Source organism: Mesoplodon bidens (assembly GCF_964165515.1).
Source record: "Mesoplodon bidens genome assembly, chromosome: 3".
In the NCBI taxonomy this organism is placed as follows: Eukaryota; Metazoa; Chordata; class Mammalia; order Artiodactyla; family Ziphiidae; genus Mesoplodon; species Mesoplodon bidens.
Genome location: NC_138178.1, coordinates 90,700,071 through 90,712,738, shown reverse-complemented (window position 1 = coordinate 90,712,738; position 12,668 = coordinate 90,700,071). Strand labels below are relative to the sequence as shown.

The 12,668-nt window shown below is 44.3% G+C and overlaps 1 long non-coding RNA gene across 1 annotated transcript; it reads left to right on the top strand.

Annotated features, from left to right (window-relative positions):
* Positions 1–3,004: 3,004 nt before the first annotated feature.
* Positions 3,005–11,103, top strand: LOC308613536. The gene is made up of 4 exons (XR_014015261.1): positions 3,005–3,530; positions 6,934–7,089; positions 9,280–9,385; positions 10,168–11,103. It is a non-coding gene; the product is annotated as an uncharacterized lncRNA (long non-coding RNA).
* The last annotated feature ends 1,565 nt before the right edge of the window (positions 11,104–12,668 follow it).

Below are 12,668 nucleotides of genomic sequence, written 5' to 3'. Positions count from 1 at the left end.
AATGAGAAGCCTGTGCACTGCAACGAAGACCCAACGCAGCCAAAACTAAATAAATAAATTTATAAAAAAACAAAACAAAAACATGGTTCTGTGTTGCAAGAATACAACTTAAGGTGCAACCATAAAGCAAACCGGGCCACTTCTCTCATTTATGGACTCGAGCAATCTCCTTTCAAATATTTATGGAGAGGCTGTATTCTTGGAACACAAATATAGTAGGATTCAGTTCTGCCTTCAATGAACTTGAATTTTCTAACTTTAGTGGTTTGTGATTTAAGTTGGATCCTGACAATAAGATAAGAGATGGAAGTGGAGGGTCTCCAAATGAACTATCAAGTCTAGTCCCTCTTCCCAACTCCAAACCCAGGAGGCTTCCCTGACTTTCCTACCTGAAATAAAAATAGGGCTGATTCCCAGCAGAGCCCAGGCTCCCCAAAGTTTTTTACAAGCACAGTAAGGAATTCCTTTCCCTTATCTTATGACCCCAAATAGTGTCCCACCCTCCCTAGCTGCGAGCCAGTGCCTGGGGAGAAAAAGGACTGGATCAGGTGGAGATTCCCCTGGGTATGTATACTCTTTCCTGTAAAGAGAGATTGCCTACCAATGCAAGTCTAGCACTTCAGGTCTGACTTATGGGGGTGAGGAGGAGGAAGGGAAGAGGTCACCTGTATTATACAAGAAGCAAGGGGGGAATATATTTGCATACATATATACATAAATAAATATTTATTTATACAAAGACTGCCACAGAAAAATACATTGGAAACTGGCAATAATTGGTAGATAGGGTGAACAATGAGAGGGAGACACTTTTCACTGGGCTTGTGCATGTGTATTCTCAATTTGATAATAAACCATTTTTTAAAATAAATGTATGAAAAGGAAAAAATCGCAAGGCCACAGGGGCGCTGTTTTGTTGGTGTAGGAGAATGATTTAGACACTGATTTTCCATTTTTTTCAGGAGGTAAGGGGTTACAACTGTTTGATCTAAAGCTGTATTCAGATAATTAAATGAGAATTACTGAAGGTGGTGATCATAGAGCTGTTTCAGTTTTCAGAGTAGAGAGATGCAGCGTTTTTTCATTTAAAAAAAATGAGTCACAATTTAAACAAAGTGTTATGGGCTGGGGGGGGGAAAGGAATTAGAAAAGGTAAGCCCCTTGCCGTGCCATTGTTCCCACAATGCCGTGACTCGGATTCGAACCGAGGTTGCTGCGGCCACAACGCAGAGTACTAACCACTATACGATCACGGCGAGCTACCGGGGACCTGTCAGCGGCCTTTTCTGATTGTCTTCTTCAACAGTTAAAGTCCTTCCCATTCTGCACGTCACCAAAGGGTCCACCTATGGGGCGGGTTCCGGCCTAAGGCCGGGTCTGAGAATGCGCAGGCGCATTGCTCTCTTGTCAGTTGTTCTCTCCTGTTTTGGCCCATTAGCCACGGGAGGTGGGGATGATGCAGTGGGAAAGGGTGGGTTCCATGTAAGAGTTTAGGGGGTTACCACTTGGGCATCCAGAGACGGGACTGGCCGGAGCTGAGTGTTCACAAGCTGTGTAACTCTCATTCCTTGGAGGACGCCTATCTCCTCTGCCCCTGAGACCCTTCTAGCGACCCCAAACTTGCCGGGGGGCGCTCCTCAGGGCTTCTCCTCCCTGTTGATTCCCCAGGAGTGACCTAACGGCAGCCTCTACGGATAATGTGGATGCCCGCAGAACTGGGCTGTCCACTTAGAAGGGACTCAGTGAACACACCCTGCCGTTCTCCCCCCCTCCAGCACCCGCTTCCTTGTTTCTCTTATTCCCGCGACGGCCCTGACTCGTCCCTCTGCAGGGCTCCCGCCGGACCCGGTGCCCTCCTCTGTTGCGTCCCTGGGCGCAGCAGGGACTGGGTCTGATTTTTCATCTTGTACATCAGTGCTTTCGTCTCCATGGCGCCTAGAACCAGGCCGAGTCCACAGTAGGCAGTGGCTTTTTGCTAAAATGAGAACATACCCCTGGTTCTAACGAGTGAATCCAGAGAGACCACCGGTCTCTTCAGTGTTGTCTGCTCTAATCACTGCCCCCCTTCAGAGCCGCCAGAGGGATCTTGCTAAACACGAATACAATCATCCTCTCACTCCTCCGCCTCTCATCCCCACCCCCGAGACTGCGGGAAGTTTGTCTACCTTTTCCAGCTCATCCTGTGGCCTTCCCTCAGTGTCGTTTCGCATTTCCTAGTTACTTGCTTTCATTCAATCAACAAGTCCTTGAGAGGCGCCTGCTACCTGTCAGACCAGGGCCTGTGGGCGTAGTGGGGGTGGGGAAGAGAGAAGACTTACAAAGAGGAATTATGATTGTTCCTTTTGGAGCCCTTAGCACACGAGATAATGCTGGTTGCTTGACATTCCTGGCTGTTTGACAAATTCTCTTTCTGCCTTTAAGAGCTACTTCAAAGGTCACCTCCTCTGCGAAGCGTTCTCTTCCTATTATTGGGAACCCGTTTTCAGTGCTGCCATGGACATTGGTACATATGTCAATTATAACACTTCTTGGCCTTGTGAGTGTTCTGTGCTCTGTCTGGGCTTGGCAGGATAACGTGCGTAGGCCAGGGTAAGCGGAAGCCTATATGCTTCCGAAGTCCAATTTAGCGAGACCTGGCGTAAACATCGTTTCCAACTGTCACAAGGGGACTGGGATCCATTTTCAAGGAAGTTATTACAAACTGAAGATAAAAATGGAGGACAGCGTTAAAAAGCTGTCCTCCTGCCGTGTCAGTGCTTTCGCAATGCCGTGACTCGGATTCGAACCGAGGTTGCTGCGGCCACAACGCAGAGTACTAACCACTATACGATCACGGCGAGCTACTGGGGACGCGGGAGTTTCTTTTCTCGCCTAAGCTCTTCTCTGTTTAAGGCCCCGCCCCTTTGCCGTGTCACTGCTGGTTCCCGCCCGTCTCTAACCTCGCCTCTCCCTGAGGGAACGCAGGCGCACTGCTTGCTTGCTTTCTAGATATCCGTAAGCACTCACCAGCCCGCCAGATCCTACCGCTTCATTACCGAGGAGTGTGTTATTTGCGAGTTCCCCTTACTCCGCATCTCGAAGGAAGTTGTGCGGCTGGGTCCGAACTGATTTTCCTTCTTGTGGGATTTAAGAGACGGCCCCATTCCTAGCAAGAGCCCGTTCAGACAGCGTGAGCGCCAGGGCACGGTGGGTGTGAGAGGGGCCCAGCGCCGCCATTCGGACGACCCCCGGGCCTCACATTCGTACAGGCTGCGTGAGAGTCCCGGACGTAGGCCTGGCCTCTTAGGAGTCCTTTAGTTTGCAGAGGACTTTCATGTCCTCTCTTTCACGAGCCGTGCGGACGACCAGCAGAGACTTCGGCCGGGAGTCCACGGCGCCCCTACTCCACTTCGGGCTGGGCGCCAGGGCCAGAGGGGCCTGGTCGACAGTGAACAGCTTGGGAAGGCGAGAGCGGCAGCCACCTGGACGAGGACGACACTCAATGACGTACTCCTCGTGGCGTCCCAGTAGCTCGCCGTGATCGTATAGTGGTTAGTACTCTGCGTTGTGGCCGCAGCAACCTCGGTTCGAATCCGAGTCACGGCATTGTGGGAACAATGGCACGGCAGGGGCACCTTTTTAGATTCCGGAAGCCACATTCTTCGGCGGTTAGGCCCCAGCTGCTGCTTGATGTTAGGTCTGGGCCGAAATTATAACGCGGCAAAGGGTGACCGCGGGGTCTTCAGTGAATCAGCCAATCGTCATCTTCCTTCCTATATGATTGTTTAATTTGGGGGAGGTTATTCCGTGTTGTACTCATTATCTTACCTCATTTGGCCCCTGTCAATGGGGAAGTCATGTACTGGGTTTTCTAAAAAGCCCTCACACTCGCTAAAACTTCCTTTGGAGTGCAGGAATTATAGGAATACTGCGCAAACATTTATTAAGCGTTAGAAGAGTGCAGAGTGGACAATACAGTGTGACGAGTGAAAAATCTGACTGCTCAGGAGGTGCTGGTTCCCGTAGCCACTATGAGGGTGCGAAAGAGGACTTTGTGGCCTCCATCTCCACAGCCACCTGGGTGAGAGGGATATTCTCGTTGAGGATTTTTCCTAATCTGCCTCAGGTTTAAAGCAAATTTTATTTGTTACTTTGATGAGCACTTAAAAAATCCAGACTCAACAAATTTAGGTCTGTCATTTAGGCATTAGGCAAAAATGGAAATATGTTTTGGATTTGGCTCTCAGGTGGCTGGCAGCGGCTGTATCACTGTCAAGGAGGGAATAAGATAGGACTCAGTGAGCAATGAGCCTCTCCAGCTTCTCCCAGGGAACCTGGGGGTGGCACAGCAAGTCAGGAAGCATTCCTGGGAGAGATGGACATTGCAGTGGGGTTGTGCTTCGTTTACCGACAGCCTGTCAACAAAGTCTTACTGAACAGCCTGTAAAAGCAAGAAGCTGTGGAGGACTGTAATTTTCCAGGTCTCCCCCCTCCCACTTCTGTAAGTTTGATGACTTAAAAGCCACCCAACAGGACAGCTCAGATCATGAGAGAATAGAATAAAGGAAAGTGAGCCTGAGAACTTGCCAGACTTTGGACACTGATTTAAGTGTTATATGTATAGAAAATTAACATCACCAGCAAAAAAAGAACCAGCCAACAGAAATGTGACAACTTCTGTTCCTCTGACCGCTTACCAAATAACTGTACTGAAGTTTTTAAAAATCTGCAGCCTAGAATAAGATGTCAGGGTGGGAAGCAAGGAAAGGATCCAGCTTTTTCTCTGATGGCCCTCCCTCCAACCCCCATTCCTCTCCTGCTGGTGCTTCAGTGCTGGGCAATGAGCTGATCTCAGAATCTGGGGAGAAATTCTGGTGCAATCACTTCCTAAGAGTATTTTGAGTAAAAACAGTCAACCAAGAAAATAAAGACTACAAACATACATCAATGGAGGTAACCCACTCTAGCCATTCACATCCATCCAAGGCAACTGAAGTGTATTTGAGGGCAGGAATGCACTAAAGACATCTGAACAGAAAGTTCCCAGTTTCAGGAAGAGTACCAGAAGGGGAAGGTGCTCTCCTAACTTCTGCTTGGCAGGTATGCAATTATCCATGGAGATGGGTGCATCCAGCTATCAAAATGTCATAATATTCTCTTCTGAGGTTGCTCACTTGATTCCCCTTGCTCTGATTTCAGGCCCCCAAACAGACTTTTGGTAATGATTTGCCAGCCCACGTAGACATTCCTGCAGGGAAAGTATTGCTCTGTACAAGTTTCTGATTAGTTGGCGTTTGCTCTTCTTACTTGTTGGTATTTGGTTTAGACTCTTAAGAGTCTGGCTGGTATGATTCATTTCCCTTGAGTCTGCTTATCTCTGGGTGTATGGATAAAATGGAGTTTCCAGGCTGGCAAAGCTGAGAGCTAGAGACTCTGGCCTGGGATGAGAGACTGCTGCTCTGGGACACCCTCTGAGCAGTCAGTCAGCTCCCTCCCCTTGACCTCTTGATTTAAACCACGTTTTGCAGTTTCTGATTCTGGGAATGTGTCCTTTCCCCTACCCCTTCCAGCTGGAGGTTAGAGCTTTTCTCTAGGGTCTCAGCACCAGGAAAGAGGCAGGCAAACCTTCAAGGGACAAACCTTGAATGTACTTCATAAGCTTCAGAGTGTTTACTTAAATGGTCAACCCCATGGCTTGCTGGTCAGACTTGGTACATCTGGGAGCTGCTACTGCTGTAGCTGCCAGTCACCACGAGGTTGCAGTACAGACTGGACCAGCATCCTTTGGTGTCACCCGGAAGCTAGTTCAGATTCAGAATCTTGATCCACAACCCAGAACTACTGCATCAGAACCTTCATTTTAGCAAGATTCTCTCCAGATTATTCATTTGCACCTTAAAGTTTGAGGCGCTGGTCTGCTCTAGAGAACTACCTGGCTCTGATGCAGCCCTTCATTATTTATCTTGTGAGTACTTGGGGTGACTAGAAAGGACCTGCCTGAGTTGGCTGGGCCTCATCGTCTACTGGGCTTCATTGATGAGGGTGACATTGAGGTTTTGAGGAGGAAAAGATGGAGTTCTGGGAGGGAGTCACTGAGGGCCCATGTTTGGGAGCATCTAGGAAGGAGGTAGCAGCCCTGGACGTCCACTAGGAGGTACTGCACCCCAGGAAGTGGATGTAGAATGCTGAGGCTGGATAAAACTTAGTCTAGAAGATACCACTTTGGATTTAACCTGTATAACACGGAGCCCACTCCTCAGGGATTCTCTGGATATTTAGGACTCAAGTTCCAGTCATTCATTCATTCAGTAAACTAGCATATTTTAGCTCTTAAAGTGCTGTACCTCATGGGGAGCGGCAAAGCTGTATATGATCCTTCTTGCCCAAACTAGTTTATTTTCCAGCTGAAAGAAAATGCTAGTCCACAGGCAACAGTCAGAAAACAACACAAGGAATGCTGTAGAAGAGACATCTTTTGCTGCATTGGAAGGAAACTCTCCAAGGAAGAGCTAACATAAACTTCCAGAATTGTAAAATAATTGAAGTTTATTTTCAGCACTTCCAGCACCCTCATTCTGATCCCCTTCTACCTCTTTGTGTTGTCCTTATCTCATTCAGTCTCGTTCATTTGATCAACAGTATTTACTAACAGCCTACTATGTGCTAGGTAGGCACTGTTCTAGGTTCTGGGGTTATAGTAATGAATAACACAGATGGATTGTTCGCATAGACCTATAGTCTAGTGCAGGAATCAGAAAAGAATGTTAAATAAAAAATAAAAGAATGTGTGCCAATGGAAAATAATGTGATATAGTGTCCTCCTGTTCCCTGCCTATTATCCACCCATGTACCCCCTCAGCTCCTTTGTACAAAGTAAGATGACTGATAATAGTAAGTGTTGCCTTTTAATAGGGATGGAAGTTTTACACTAAAAAGATAAACTCTCACCCACAGTGGCCCACATGTGTCATAAAGAGCCTTCAGATGTGAGGCAGTCTTGTGTGGACAGCGTGAGGAGGACTCTGTGGTGACCTGCGTGGACCTGCAATATAATCCAGTACAAGCAGGTGGATGCTGAGGGCCAATGAGCAGGACCAGATGACCCCATAGGTAGGTCAATAACTTGCCAAGGACACAAGGAAAACAAAACATCCACCCGAGAAGTAAGAAAATTTTTTGAAAGAATAAAAAGCAGTGAAGTGATCAATTTCAGGAGAAAAAAGAAAAACAGAACTTTGTTGGGAAAAAATAAACTATAAAATAATTATTTAAAAAACTTTCAGTTACATATGAGGCAACATAATTTTTTCAGTGCTTAAGACCTTGGGAGGTTTAATCCAGCCCCGTTGACACACTAAATCAGTCCCCTGGATCGGAGGTGCAACCCCTAGGGAAAGAAAGGGAGGAGGGGACCCTGAATTAAGAGGTATTTCTGTCACTAGGTCGAGCATACTTGGATAGGTAATAAATTTGGTAAGCAAAGAAGTAAAATTGCTTTTTTTTTGCATTCTTGAGTTTGTCACCTGAGATGTGCACCTCATATATGTGCCAAGTGACTAGCATAGAGGTGCTCAATATACATTAGTTGGTCTCTTGTTCCCAGGTACTTCTCTCTACACCCACAAAAAAAAAAGAGCCATGGGAAGATCCTACAGGACTATTCCTGTCATGAGGCCTAAAACTCATTCTTGAGCCAAGAAGATTGCAGGAGCCACCTCTCAAAGGCAAAGGTCAAAATCAGTGGTTTCCAAACATTATTCTAGAGCTGATAAACAGGGATGAATTTTTCATCATGGAATGAGAAAAAATAAGGTTGATGTGGTAGGTTTTTCAAAAGGCTAAATGTGTTTAATTCAAAGAACTATTCTCTAGGCTAAGGTTATGGTCTTCCTACTTTTGAGGTGTTATAGTGACTTTTTAAAAAGTAGGTGATAATTTTTTTTAAGTCTTTAAGTTTGAAAAAATTAAAAACTGGCAATCCTATTTTGGTCTCCAAAATTACTTTTGAAATTTTACTGGTCAGTGAAATCTAAAAGTACAAAGCTCACTACAGAGCCTGGAGAGCAAAGCATCAGACTGAGAAGAGATGGTCCTCAGTTTGTAGTGGGTCTGCAGAGAAATGCTCAGAGGGAGAAGGATCCCTGTTCTGTCAGGCAATGGTCCAGTCTAACCCCTATCCACCCACCTAACAAATAGTAGTCCCTAGTATGATCTGTGCTAGGCCTTGGAGATACAAATTCTAATAAAACATCCTTACTCAGAGATCATGTCAGTGCAGGGTTAATCAGATGAGTGAAGAAGTAATTACAGCTATATACATACAAAGTATATTGGAACTTAAATCATTCATTCCTCCAGGATATGACATTTGAGCTGGGTTCCAAGGCATGCAGAGTAGTTTTCCTGGCAGAGAAGGGGAAGGTGTATTCTAGGCAGAGAGAAAGGCAGAAACAAAGGCCAGGAAGTGTGAACAGCATAGGGAAAGATAAAGCTGTGACGTAAGATATGGAGGGGCGAGTGGATGGAGATGTAGACTGAGAGAAAAACACACAATGTAAGTTGTGAGTTAAGTTTTATCTGAGGACCTTACTGAGGACTATAGCCCAGGAAACAGCCTTTCAGATAGCTCTGAGGAACTGCTCCAAAGAGGTAAGGGAGGAGCCAGGATATATATAAACTTTTTTGCTGGGAAAACGTAGTCAAGCATCAAAAGATTACTGCTAATTACAACAAACAGGTATCTCAAGTTAGCGATTTTAGTGCTTTTCTGTGTCTGGGAAAATGCAAGTATCTGAATTCATTTGAAAATTTTTCTTAGATATGCATCTTAACTATCTAAAGGCCAGTGTACCCAAAGCATAGAATGTTTCCTGTTTTTCTTCATCCTGAATTCCCGTAAGGGCACACTGGCAGTGGGCAACTGCAGTGGCTGATGGCCTGATCCTTGCAGAACTGGAACGGCAGGCAACATTTTTTCTTCTTAATAGAGAGCAAGGGTGGAGCCAAATTGATGAATCTCTTGCCCCTTATTGAGACAGGCCTTTATCCTGGAGGCTGGTGGATCTTGACATTTTGTGGTAACTTATTGCTTTGGGGATCCCTTGAAAGTTATAGGCTTGTTCTCCAAAATAGTGCAGCTATGATAGAGTGTCAGGAATTCACAGGGGCTTTTTTTTTTTTAATTGAAGCATAGTTTATTTACAACATTGTGGCAGTCTCTGCTGTCCAGCAGAGTGACTCAGTTACACACATAGAGACATTATTTTTTTAAATATTCTTTTCCATTATGGTTTATCCCAGGAGATTGGATATAGTTCTATGCACAGAGGTTCTCTTATATGTGGGACCGTTTAAATCTCCAGTTCTAAGCAGAAGAGGGACATAATCGCATCTTCCTTTTGGAAAGGTGAGTGGTAAATGGGTAATTATTGACAAAAGTCTTAATTCAAAGGAGAGATAGAAGAGGATCTCAGCCCCCTGGTCTGGTGGTTGACGTTGGGGCTTGGGGACTAATCTAGGGGGAGAGGCTCTTCCCTCACATCACACCCATAGGTGTTTCCTCTTGAGCACAGAGGTAGAGGGGATGGACACGTTGGATGAAGAGAATGAATGTGAAGCTTGAGAGAAGCTCTAATATCAAGGGTGGAATATTTTCTAGAATTACAGTAGTCAAATAGTATGAAAGTAGATGTATCCGTGTTACCTTTATGTATGTATACTATATTGTTAGTACTGAGACGTGGATATGCAAATTCAAATGTAACTTTAAGTTAAGAGGGAGAAACACATGCACAGGTTGCAACAAACTGACTTGACCCTTACTTTTCCCAACTTCCTCATAAATTTCAGAGTCAAAATACTTCTGTGTCATGACTACTCTTTGGTTCAGTAGCCTCAGACTGAGTCTAGATGAATTCCTTTCTTACCATATCATCAAAGCTACTAAGAACCCCTTTTCCACTTAATTCTCTTTAGATCAAATGCTCTGAGAGAACTTGTGGTTTTAAAATATGTTCACAAATTCTTTGATACTCCTCTGTTCCAGAGGTAGAGCTTTATTTCCCTCCCTGGACTGAGGGCTGGACTTAGTGACTCCTTCAAAAGAATGGAATGAAGTAGAAGTGATGGTGTTTCACTTCCTAGATGAGGTCATAAAGTACATGTCGCTTCCTTTTTGCTCTCTCTCAGATCACTAGCTCTGAAGGAAGCCAGCCGCCATGTCAAGAGGACACTCAAGCAATCCCATGGAGAGACCCATGAGGTGAGGAACTGAGGCCTTCTGCCACAACAGTCATCAAAGAAATGAGATTTTTGGCCAATAGCCATGTGAGTGAGCCACCTTGAAATCAGATCCTCCAGCCTCAGCCAGACCTTCAGATGACTGCAGCCCTGGCTGACATCTTGACTGTAATTTCATGAGAAACCCTGAACCCAAACCACTCATCTAAGTCATTTCCAAATTCCTGAGTTAAGAAACTGTGAGATAATCAATGTTTGTCATTTTAAGCTGCTAAATTTTCGGGTAATTGTTACACTGTGATAGATAATTAATACAGATTTTGTTACCAGAGGTGGGGCACTGCCATAACAAAAACCCAGAATGTGAAAGTGGCTTTAGAACTCGGCAGACACTGGAAAAACTTTGAGGAGAGTGTTAGTATAAGTCCAAATAGCCTTGAAGAGACTATCTTCCTCAGTTTCCCCATCTGTAAAATGAAGAAGTTGGGCTGGATGAATACCTAAATATTTTATAATTCTCTTAATCTTTATCTAATCAAGGTTTTATAAATAATATTACCCTAAACAAAGTAGTTATAGGAGACAGCTAATAACTGACCCAAGGCATAATTCCCCAAGGCATAGCTCCACAACAGAGACAAGAGGCCCTGCACCTGACTTTTGTGCTGTCTGTAAACCTAGTTTCAGCCTGGTTTAATCTCAGGAAACTGAAGCTGGCTCTACCTTTAACAGGTTGCTTCAACAGCTCACAACCACATGCCCCAGAAGGAGAAGGGGTTTCTGATTCTTTAACAAAGGCTGGTCCAGAGAAGAAGGTTCTTTATATTCATTCTTCACCTCAATGATTTAACTAAAACGTCCAGAATAAAATTGTTTTTCTTCTTACTACTGAATTTTACAAATCTCTGTCCTTGTATATATTGCTAGTGTCATCCTGTCACTGGATGGGACCCCTTCAAGGGCCCAAGAGTGGGCTCTTGTCCAACACTCAGAAATGAATTGTCCGAGGAGACACACGTACTGACAAAGCAAAAGATTTTATTGAAAAGGGGCGCTCAAGTGGAGAGCAGCAGGGTAAGGGAACCCAGGAGAACTGCTCTGCCTTGTGACTTACAGTCTCAGGTTTTATGGTGGTGGGGTTAGCTTTCCACGTCGTTTCTGGCCAATCATCTTGCTTGTGCCTTCATTTGGTCCGGCTCAGGGCCCTTCCTGGTGGTGCGCGCATCTCTCAGTCACGATGGTTTTCATTGTGAGGGTTTCTGGGAGGTTGGCGAGACATATTATGGACTGGTGTCTCCTCCCCTTCTTGGCCCCTCGTGGGTTTTCCCTGGGTTGCTTTTGGACCCTTCACTGGTTGTGTGTTCTTTTGAAGCATCCTGAGGTGGGAGACTTAAGCAAATCTGTTACTGTTGTGCCTGGCCAGGGTGGGCAGTTTCAGCCAACGGTTCCCTAACAATCCTATCATCTTTAATTTGCTTGGGTCTCAGAAGGCCATAGTACAGATTTCATGACTCTTGAAAAGAAAATTGTTGGAATGCTTTATTTATATATAAACCATATTCATAAGTTATTCAGATATATATGAATGGCTATTTTGGCAGGGGAAATCCCAACAATTTTTAATGGGCCCTAAAGAAAAAATTGTTGGGTCTGTGCTGAGTGATTTAGGGGCCTGCTTTCCTGGAAACCAGCAAGGCAATGAAGGCTCAGCCACTAGACAACAAAGTATCTTTTTTTTTTTTAACATCACATTTTTTTTTAATTTAAACAGAAAGTCACAAAAATTATAATCATCCTCATCAGTTCACTCAGTCCCATGTAATTAATTTTTTTCATCTTGATCTTTTGTTAGCACTTTTATGAATTCATCAGTTTTCCATTAGAGTTCTGAAAGTGCTTATTCATTCAGTTCAGCAGTATAGTCAGTTACCAGAAACCTGTACTTGTCAGAGTCTTTTCCATGAATTCCTTGAAGATAAAACCCTTTTATAGGAACATTTTTGCAAAAGCGTCAGAGTACACCCAGCACTGTGTGTAAATGACAAGACTTAAAAATGACCACAGTTAAAGATTTGATGAAAGTTCATAATAATGCAATTGACAAGGAAATTTAGTTGTTGCTGAGATATATATTTTAAAGTAATAACTAGAATTATAACATTATACCAGAACATATAAGATTTTTAGGAATTTCATGCAATGTCTGAAACATTTATATTAACATATTTCCATACAAATAACCCAAAGAAGGTTTAGTATTAATTGTTTTCTTTTTATTCTTGAATTTTATTTTGTTTTTTTATACAGCAGGTTCTTATTAGTCATCAATTTTATATACATCAGTGTATACATGTCAATCCCAATCACCCAATTCATCACACACACACACACACATCCTGCCGCTTCCCCCGCTTGGTGTCCATACGTTTGTTCTCTACATCTGTGTCTCA